Raw genomic sequence first — 11,740 nt, 5'->3', positions numbered from 1 at the left:
CGAAAACCTATTATAAATGTTTATAATGTAAATAAATGTTACTGTTTGAAATATTGTATACATAGGTTTCTATGGCAACTCAGACTAATCCAACTTTATATTTTTAATGTTAAGCTTATGTGTGCTTCATTTGCAATAAGGAGATAACCACTTGGGTTTAACATTGAGGGTTTACTATGAGCAGAATCCTATGTTTGGCAGGTAGCATGTTTCTTATGGCCAGTGTCACTGTACAGTTTGGCATTCCGACCTCAGCTTATATGTGGTTTCTACAGGAAGCCTTCCCTGATGCCCCAATCTAAACTCATCCCCTGGTCTCTCAGTCACATTACCCTGATTCTGAAGTATTAACTATATCTGATATTTTTAAAATTTCTTTGACTTTTATCCCCGTCTAACTTAGACACACTCTTTCCCGTTCCCCCTGTCAAATGACAAAACGATTTAGTTTGATGCCATGGATTGAGTGGGTACAATGCCTCACAAGCAGTGGAGCACTGTCCCCAAGGGATCTGGAGCAAGAGAGAGTTTTATAGAGCATAGGAAGAGGCAACCTGGAAATGGCATGATTGGCTAGGAGGTTAGATTTTCTTGGTGGGTATTTCCCGGAAGTTCAGGCAAATTTAGGTTTAGATTTGTGTTGGGCCACTGAGGAGGCTTCCATTTTGTGACTCCTGGTGTGTGAATTAACTATCTCATCATATTCTCAGAATGCGAGTTTGTGAGAACATGGATTTTTCTTATCCAATGCTATATCTTTAGAGCCGAAACAGTACCCTAAATGTAGAAGCTGCCCAGTAAATAGTTAACAAGTAATAAATCACTGAATTAAGAATGGAACCCTCTGAACACTGGAAGAATATATGCATTCATGTTTTAAAAATGGGAGATTCAGAATAGCACCAACGGAGTTAATGGCGATAGAAAACATTTGTACATTTCCATTGGGTTTTAAAGGAAGAAGAAGAGTGTTCTGGAAGTGGCAGCCTTGGTTTATTTCCAGAGTGGTAGGCCCTGTACCTGTAAGTGAATGGTTCTGGTGGTTCCTCATGGTAATGTGGGTGAAGAAGGCTTAGGAGTGGTCCTCCCGAGAAGCTAACAGTACATAAAATACCTGGGATTGTCTGGATTCCAGGAGTAGGTGCTATGATTCTAGAAGTTTAGAGTTAAGGAAGAACCCTGTTCTGTGAAGACATGGTCGAAACCACTCAACCTGTTAAGTTCTATCTGATTACTCAGAAAAGTATGCTGGTCACTTGTCATGTAATCTGATTGCTTATAATAGGAATTTCTTATAGGTTTTACCTTTATATCAGAATTAAAATACTGTTAGCCTTATAACTTATTTTTATTAATTACACATAATTAAAAGTTTTAATCATGGATGTTTTATTTTAGAATGTCATACCTCATCATTATTTATTACACTAACATTGGTAACTCCAGAAAAGCATAAGTCGATTTAAAGAAATTTGATCACAATAAATCGGGAGTGTGGTAAATACATGTAAACACTTTTGTAAAATGAAAAGCTACAGAAAGATGATACTAGAAAAATATATATATATTTATCACACACACACACACACACATACACATATATATATATATGTATAAATATATATGAGTTACACATACAAAGTTACATGTATAAAGTTACACATGAAACTCATACCTTTGAAATCAAACTAGTTTGAGGAGCTGTTGACTTTGGCCACACTCTCAATTGGCTGAACTTATAAAGAAAATTCTCACTGGTCATTAGATATTGTTCTTGTCATCTAAATTAACTTCATTACCCAATCTTCCACACAGGCAAAGAAGGCAGAAATGACCTGGAGTTATCGATTTCCAAATAACCTTGTAAACAGACAACGATATCTACAAATGTATGAGTTTCGGTGCTCTTCTTGAAATTATTTTTCAGAAAGATGATGTTATAAATTCTCCTAATTTTGGTATTTCTTAATAGCAAACTTTTATGTAAAAATACATAACTAGTATTTAATTTTCAAAGGTTTTTTTTAAAAAAACATTGTAAGTATAAATCTGAAGGATATTTGACATTAAAAATGGCACTAAAGCCTTTAATAGTAAATGATTAGGGATTCTTTACATCGAGACCTTGAAATAAGAAACGACTTGACACATAATTACATCCACAGGCATTGTAATTCTTTTGTTTTAGATGTCATAAAAATAGCAAAGAGATGACTTTTAATTCCAAGTCATGCCCTGCCTCAGTGTGTGTGGCATATATTCATTTCATCTGATCTCAGATTCAGATGACCACCGAATGATTACAAACTGTATTTATTTTTTATTTTTCTAAATAATTTTTTAATAATTTAATCTGTTAGTGAACATAAAATTATAAAAGGTGTTTGCATTTCTAGAGGTTTTTAAATTTTATGACTCAAGTTTTTCACTTCATACCCGCCTGTAGTCCACTAAGTCCCTAAGTCCACTTTTATGGGTGGTTCTCCAATCAAACTTAAGATCCTACTAAGTAATTTCATTTAAGTGTATAAAAGCACATTTGGTTACTTCTTTATTCTTCTTGCTACAAACAATAGTGCTTACTTGTAGGATATATGCCAAAATATCTAAAAATCTTCATACTGTATGTATATGGGGGTTGAGAGTAGTGATTTTATTGGTTTGTTTTCCAATCAAACATATAATAAGTCTCCAACCAACACCTAAACTTTCACTTCAGTTTTGTTTTTCTGCCTTTCTCTTCTCAGATTGTCTTTTCTCTTCTTTCCCTATACACTTCTAAATATTACTTTCTGAACTTTCTGACTTCCTGGGGACCTTCCTTGGTGCAGTAAGTTCACCCCCCTAAAATGTGTAAGGAAAAGCACCAGGTGCGACAAGCCTGTCTGAGAACCCTGGGAGATAAACAGAATAAATGTCATCCCCGTTGTCTTCACGGGGAAAAAGTTAAATGACTTGGGAAGAATCACATTGTAAGTAGAGAGGAAGTCAACGTCTCCTTCCTTTTTGGTGTGCTTGGTAACAAACATTTCTTGTTATTCATCTGTAGTGTTCATACGCAGAGACGTCTGGGCACTTAAACTGTTGATAAAAAGTTAAGTCATTTTCTAAAGGATATTCTGATATGGTGAGTACTCAGCATTTAAAGTAATTTTTAGCATATTAAGTACTTTTCTAAAGGATATTCAACAAATATGGTAACTCAGCTTCACCACCAAAAACTCCCTCAGGTGTATGTTAATTTATGATGATTTGGTAATGTTCTATGTAACTTTTTTATATGGAGTACTGTAATGCAGTTCAATGTTTTGTTATACTTCTTTCTCAATGTTTGTTGTCTTCCTGGCAATTTTATTACATAAAGAATGATGTGGCAGGAAAAACAAAACAAAACAGTATTTGAAATGCTCTAGCACTGTTTCTTTAAGAATATTATTTCTTTTTTAAAAAAAATGAGATACGAATATTAAGTTCTTTTTTACATTGATCTAGTACAAGAATCTGGTATTCTTATTCGACTGCAAATCAGAAAATTAATAAACCTAGAAATCTGAAAAATTCTTAATAAAGCCCTTTAAAAAATCTTATATATGAAAACATCGGTATCGCAGGAGATGGTTATCTTCAATATAAAAAGAGATTACTATAGCAGCAATCACTGCTTGGCAGCAATTAATATCAAAAATGTTATTGTTGATTATAATTTAACTTATTCCACAAAATGACTCCAATCTTATAAAACAGCCCAGAATGTAAGATGGGAAAAACTGCCTTTTCACCCACCAATATGTATGCATAGAGGAGGAACCATGTGAGGTAACGGTGAATGAAGACTTTTTTTTTTTTCATGTGTCATCATCTGGCAGTAAATACCTAAGGCCACAGGCCCTGTTAATGTTTACAAAGATCAAGAAGCTGCTGATAGTAAAACAAAATCTCATAGTTACCTTTGACAAGTTAACATAAGGACATCAGTGTGTGGGAATTTGGTTACTTATTATCATCTCCATCAGAGAGTATGTGGCCCTGGGAAAGAATTTACGTCATATTCTTTCCCAGAGCTGGTTAAACAAAATGAAAGAGAGATAAAAGTTACTTGTTAAAATAAAAGCAAGAAATTACCCAGACATCAATATCATTTAGCACTGCCTTTTCTAACCTCCTGAAGTATAAATAAGGAACACTTGGCTAAATATAATTAGCATTTTCAGAAATGTAATAATGTTAAATTGTAAAAATATCGATAGTGTCAATGTACTCGGCCTTGGGGTTTTTTAAGTGTGATGTTACCCATTAAACATTGCTCAGATGTTTGTCACTTTGGTGTATTGCCTTTTGATGACCATTCTCCTTGGAAAGCACTTAAAATGCCCCACTAAGTGTCTCAACTCCCTCGATTGTGTATTCTTCATTTTAATACACTGCCACAAAATTTACTCCTTAACTCTTTTTCCTTTTTTCTTTCTCTCTTTTTTTTTTTTCTGGCTCAATTTTGATAAGTCAGATTTCAGATTTTGGTTCTTTTTTATCTTTGCAGTCACCGCTCCTCACCATAGTGAATTCTATTTTGATCTTTACCTTTCTCTCTTCCCAAATTGTGCATGGAAATTTACAGTCACCAGGTCCACTGATAGAGACATGAGTGGCACAACTGTAAAATGAAAGTTGGGACAACTGGCATGACAGTTGTGTGCCCTAAATTCCTCATCGTGCCTCCGCCACAACTCTGCAAGTCCCAACACTCTCATCCCCAGAACAAGGAGATTAGAGCACAGACCTTCAGTTCTTAATTCTGGTTCTTTTTCACAAAATTAAGCACTAGCACTGACCAACATAACTGGGTATATTGAGAATTATGCTTAATAAATTCTCTGGATTTGCCTACAGATCTCCACTGAGTTGTATCATATACCCATCTTTAACTCCATCATAACGTTTTTAGGCACTGGGTATATTTGAGAATTACGATTAATTTTCCGAAGTACGATAATGTTTATAGCTCTGTAGGAAAATACTCTTTTTAATGCATACTAAAGTCAAGTCTTCAAAAAATGTTCATGCTCATTAACACCATGTGTTAATGGCGGGTGAGGTACAGGCTTTGGAGAGGCCTGGGTTTGACCTCGCCTTTGTTGACCAGCTAGTCAAGGCATTTGAACTCTATGCCTTGGTTGCTTCATTATACTAACCTACCTTTGACAGGTAATGGGAATTATATGAGATAATGCATAGTGTAACAGCTTTTGTCCCATTGAGCTCCTGATATTTGATCTATTTTTCTTCTAAATATTTTAAATCTCTTCTTTGTTCCTCTGTGTTTTAAGCTTTCGCTTGGCTTTCATTCTTATTCCACTGCTGATTCTTTTGCTCTGTGTGTGTGTACTATGAGGACTCAGTGCGAAATTTCTTTTATTCTCTCTGTGCCATTGAGAATTCTCATTTCATAATTATTCACTTTCTTTAGGTCTTCTTGTCACTAAAAAATTCTACAATCTCTGCCACTTTCTTTAGGTCTTCTTGTCACTAAAAAATTCTACAATCTCTGCCACTTTGTGACTCTTCATGTAGGACAATATGATTTTTCTTATTGACTCTTCATAATTTCTTTCAGCTGTTTATTTTCTAAAATAATCCTGCCTGCTTTATTCTCATTCATTCATTCTGCCCCTCTCTCACTCCTTCTCTCTAGTTTTTGTCCTTGGATGTTCCTACACTTCTGATATCCTCATATTTTCTTTATCTTATTCCTTAGTGGCATGCGAGTCAAAGTTTGCCTCTGAAGTGCTTTGTGTAAACACCTGAATTGCCTCTCTTGTCCACTCTACAGTTCTCTCCTCAGTTTGGGCTCCAACTTCTGTCACCTTCAGTTGTCAGAAACAGCCATGATGAGGGCTTCTTTAACCTCTTCTTTCTTAACTATACCCAAAATCCTCATTTTGATCTTTAATCTTCAAATCGTTCATTGCTTTCGATTGTAATTAATATCTGATCTCATCTATGTTAATTTGTATATAACTGGCTTTGTTCCTTTTCCAGTAATTTATTTAACTCTGATTTGATTGTCATTCTCTCCCACTTGTCCCTCATTTCCGCATAATAAATTCTTTCTGTGTTTTCATCATACTTATTTTCCAATTCCTACAACTTCTGCAAAAGAAACAAATATTCTATTTTATGGAAGACATTCACCCAAGAAAACTGACTCTGATGAAGAACCAAAGATGGAAACGATGATACGGAAAAGGTCATTCATTCTTTTTAAATATGCTTATTTCTTTAGGAATCAGAATGTAGAGATCAATATAGTTAGAGTCACTAATATATGGCAAACTGATCTTTTTAGATGATAAGTCACAGCCGTTGTCTCCACCCCCAGTGTAAGCAGGCATGCTTTTCAGCGATTCCAGGGAGTCCCATGTCACTTCTGTGTAGCCTGGTAGAATAAACGTCACCCTGGAGTCAGATCCCAGTTTAATCCCTAGTTTTGCCATTCGTTGGTGAATGGCCTGGGAAAGTCGCTCAGAGCTCTCGTTTTCATCTATAAAATTAAACAGAAGCTAATACAGGTATATCTCTGAGGTATTGCAAGTTCAGTTCCAGACCACTCCAATAAAGCAAGTCATTAATCTTTTTGCTCGTGAGGGCATTGCCTTCGATTTGTACAAAATAACACATCTATGAAGCACAATAAAGAGAAGTGCAATAAAGCGAGGTAAGCCTGTAATATCTCCCAAGGGCGAGAAATTAAAAGTTATGTAAAGATACATATCTGTTAATTACCCACCTCCCAAAGAGAGGGAGAGAGAGAGGAGGAGAGTGAGAAAGAGCGAGAGACAGAGACGAAGTACTTTCACCAGTAGTAGCTGTGGTTTCCCTTCTAACTTCTAGATGAGATTGGCTCTGATTTCCGTTCCAGCTCCTATGGAAACCAAAAGCCCTTCGCCACATTCCTCCTCTTCTTCACGAACATCCTTGCCCCAAACTCCTTGCCTCTATTTAATGAGTTCAATTTATGAATGGTCACCCAGTGCCCTCAGGTGTGGCTCCTGTTCTATACTACACTGACACAGACATCAAATTTAGACACTTTCTGTGGCTTCCTCACCCACCCTACCCTCCTCAAAAGCAAAGCCCAGCGAAAACAAAACCTGCACACAGGCCTCCTCCCTTTTGGCAGCCAACCTAATAAATGGAGATTGCATGAGAAGGAGGAAGAAACATTTCGGCAATATAAACAATTTCAATAGAACACTAACATCTCCAAAAGGCCTCTACCATCCATCCCTAGAGAGTTTTCTTTGGCCACCTTGTTCCACGCTGCACCAGCTCTCCATGCTCCCTGTGTGGAGACTAGATTGGTGCTTCCTAGAACTTTATTTCTATTAAGTAGAGCCAATTATATATGTTCTGTCTCTAGTCACAAACTTAGGCCCTTAACCAAGTCGGTTAATGTCCTCAGTAGAAAAAGTTGCAAATAGCATTTTCCCCATCCATGACATAATGGTTTGGGTTTTTAGTGAAAGTGTGGCTATCGTATCAAAGTTTGTCTTTTTAGTGCCATTTATCTAGAGTTTATAGACCTCCTACAACTAGAGAACTACCTCAACATGAATAAAAGAAATGGAACACACAAAGGATCAAGGCTACATGCAAATGCAGCTTGGTTTCAGTATTTCCAAATAGCTATAGTGCTTTTAAAAAAGAAAAAAAAAAGACCTTGATAAATACCGTTCAAGGTCTGCTCTACCAGTAAATAGCCTCGATCTTGGCTATTGGATCCAGAGTTGAACAGGCTGTTGTTGACTTTGGAGGCTTTACAGCTCTTCAGTGACAAAATGCTTGCAATTCCTAAGCTTTCTAACATGCACTCAAATGCAATTCTACTAATATTTTTTTTTTGTCCTAAAAGATATAGTTACGAGTTTTATTACCTTTTTGTGTAAACCTATTATTTTAAGCTTTGAAAAGTGCCATTTTAAGGTAAACAAAACAAAGAGGGGGAAATAAAACCAATTAAGCCATCTCAGTAGAACCAACTTTGGGTCCTCCTGCTTTATTTGAGATATATTTTTTAAACACTTATGGAGCATATAGATATGTCATGGCTTAGCAATGAGAAAACATCTATGACCTGGATCCTAGCCCTTTTTTCTACACTTATCATCAGTGAGATCTTAGACAAATCTCTTCACCTCTGTAAAATGTTATACAACATAATATATGATTATGCATCTATCATCTATTGATTTAAGACCTTCCTTGCTTGGCTTACTACTATCTGTGAAATAGGGATCATTCCTTGTTCATTTTTAAAAGTTGTTCTAAAAGTTGTTTACATTTTAATGGATCTAGTACTTTTTAAATAATTTGAAACGATGAAAAATAAAGTCACTCTATTGATAACTGTCATAGTTTTAGAATCATCTCCCAAAACTCCTCTCAACACTTAATTATAATAGTAACATGCTGACTTAGAAGCCTACTTATTTCTCCCAAAATGGGAAATCAATGTTGATCGGATCTTATGAAGATTCTAACTTAGGAATGCTTTGAGGATTTCTTTAGGATTGTAACCAGAATGGCAAGAGAAAAAAAACAAATATAGAGGCAACAGATTAGTTATTTATGTCCTAAGTTAGGGGTTATTTGAATTTTTCTTTTGATAAATTATCTCTCTTATTTAGCTTAGGTTAACTCCAACTCGACTTCTCAGTTTCCTAGCTTTGTGAGAAATGTCGGAAATATGTTTTTCTGTTTAGAACTCTGGACAAAATGTTTAGTCTTCACAAGTCAGTCCCGTTTGGGCACATCCAAGCTCATAGATGGACTTGACCCGTCATACACAGCAGAATTCCTGTGAGGACAAGTCTTTGCTAACCTGGCCTTTTGTAATGCAGCAACACTTTAGTCAAACAAGTCACACAGCCCATGCACACTCAAGGTGGGGGGGACACAAACCCCACCTCTCCAAGAGAGGAGTAGCTATCACCTTCAGTCTGTCACAATTTTATTTTTCAGAAACATCACTCTCAATTTTTTTTTTTACCTAAAATGACATTTCAAAAGCCAAAATTTCTGGCTTATTTTGCTTAGCATGATTATCTCAAGGTCCATCCATGTTGCAAATGGCAGTATTTCATCTCTTCTTATGGCTGAGTAATATTCCATTGTATATATGTACCATATGGATGGTCCTCAAGATAATCATGCTGAGTGAAATAAGCCAGGCAGAAAAAGTTGAAAATCACTCATGATATCACTTATATGTGGGATATAAACCTAAAAGCAATAAATGAGCAGGACAAACAAATAGAGACTCATGGACATGGACTATAGACTAGTAGTTACCAGAGGACTATAGACTAGTTGTTACTAGTGGGGTGGGGGAGGAATGGGGACGTAGACAGGGTAAAGGGGTCAAATATAGGGTTTAGGGAGAAGGTAAAGTGGGTAAAGGGGATCAAATATATGGTAGCTGAAGGAAACTGGACTTTGGGTGGTGAACACACACAGAATATACAGATGTCAAATGATAATGTAACCTGAAAAATCATATCATCGTATTAACCAATGTCACCCCGATAAACTTAAAAAAAAAAAGCCAAGATGTAGTCTAAGAGTGACATAGACAGCATTTGATCTAAGATGCAGAAAGATTCTTTTTTCGTTTTGAAATTAGGTATACCCAAACATGATGATCTAGCACAACGCTAATGTCCTATTTGGGGGATCCATTTTCCTTGTTATATGGCTTCAGAAAATACCCACTCCAGGTTAAAGATAAGTTGTATCATTAGAAGTTGTGGGTGGTTGGATAGGGAGAAAAATATTATCCTTCCAAGAGCAATTAATATTTATATTTGTATCCAAAAGTAAAACTGAATGCTACAAATAATCTCTCAGGATCTAGTAGTTGTGCTTTATCTACTTTAATAAACAACCAGTGCTTATTCTTATTTTCAACCTAGTTTCTCTCAACTAATGTTTGAGGACCAGCTAATAGCTACCAATCAGCCGCTATTAAGTTCACACTGCCTGTGATGTTTAGGTTTTGCAGATAAAATCGGCAGGCTACAAAACTACGACCTGACCAAAACTGCTCCATCTTTTTAGAGCTACAGTTTACACAAGCTTTGGCAGATGTCACTATCATGTGAAAAAATGGTGTAAGTGGGAGCGTCCCAGCAGGTGCGCTGTGAATAGATGACGTGAGTGCAGAGATAGTCAGCGCTTGGCAAGGAGGTTGGGTGTCAGAACAGCTAGAGCCATGGACCAATGACCTCCAGCTTCAAGCGGGCCTTTCCAGTTACCCTCCAAGTGCCTAAAATAGAATTATTTCCATGTCTACCGCGATGGGGAAAGATAAGAACCACTGACTTAGATAATAGCTATTATCGAAATTTTAAGTGTTCAGGTTAGAAGGGCATCCAGTCTAATATCTAGACTAATTTATTAACAAACGTATATGTTTTCTAACAGTTTCCGAAACATTAATCTCACTTATGGATATATTTTTTTAATTATGATAAATATATACATTACATAAAATTTACCGTCTTAGCCATTTTTAAGTGCACAGTTCAGTTGTGTTAAGTACATTCACGTTGTGCAACCAATCTCCACAACTCTTCTCACACTACAGAACTTCTGTAGCCTTAAATAACTCTGGCAACCACCATTCTACTTTCTGTCTCTATGAATTTAACTAAATACCTCACACAAGTGGAATCATAGAGTATTTGTCCTTTTGTGACTGGCTTATTTCACTTGGCAAATGTCCTCAAGTTTCATTATGTGTTGTAGCTTGTGTCAAAATTTCCTTCCTTATTTTAAAGACTGAATGATATGATATTCCATTATTTGTATCTACCACATTTTATTTAAACCATTGATGTTCTGTGGATGTTTTTGTTACTGATACGAACTTGACCTTCTGGAGCAAGGTCAAGGGGTCTGTAAGCCACCGCATTATGATCTATTTTCATTTACTATCCCTCTTACGTGAATGCATCAGATCATAAGTCAGCCACAAATTTTTTATTTTTTTATTTTTTGCCTCAGTAATGTGTAATGGATGTCATATAATAAAAACAAGGCAAAATTATTGGAACTCTAGTCCAAACCAAAGCACTTGAGTGCCCGTGACATCGAATGGAGTACCTCTGATGGTTGGATTCATTACGGGATTGTATTAGTTTTATCAGTAAGCACTCTAGGTTGCCAAGGACTCAATGGGTATCTCACAGAATCTAAAGAGAATCTCAGGAGTAAGAAGGAAGGATTTATTTGAGCTAGAAAAACAGCTGGACCCAGGAACCCAAATAGCATCAAAACCTTCTCTTATATCTACTTCTCTCTTGTCTGTCAGCCTCACTCTTTCTCTATGCATATCAACCTTCTCTACATGGCAGAAAATATGACAACTCCAGGACCAGCCTGAACCTTAACGACTTCAGGACCTGCCTGGCCTGAGCAGTCTTCGTGGTGTGCAGACTCCCCAGAGCCCACTGCGGGTGTGACCTTAAGGGTATGAACACTCTGCTGGAGGTGGATCCAGGGGCCTCGGAGAACACAGACAAGGGATTCCTCATGGAGAACCTGACCAAGGGCTACTTAAAGGACTACACACACACCACCAGGGCAGGGAGTCCTTATCATATCCGCCCTGCGAGGTATTGTCTTTGTCATGGAGCAGTGACTGCTGTGTTTCTTCTTTTCTGAACAGTTTTTACTGCAGCTA

Source organism: Pteropus medius, unplaced genomic scaffold (genome assembly GCF_902729225.1).
Source record: "Pteropus medius unplaced genomic scaffold, Ma_sr-lr_union100, whole genome shotgun sequence".
NCBI classification, from domain to species: Eukaryota; Metazoa; Chordata; class Mammalia; order Chiroptera; family Pteropodidae; genus Pteropus; species Pteropus medius.
Note: the sequence above shows the minus strand (reverse complement) of the source record.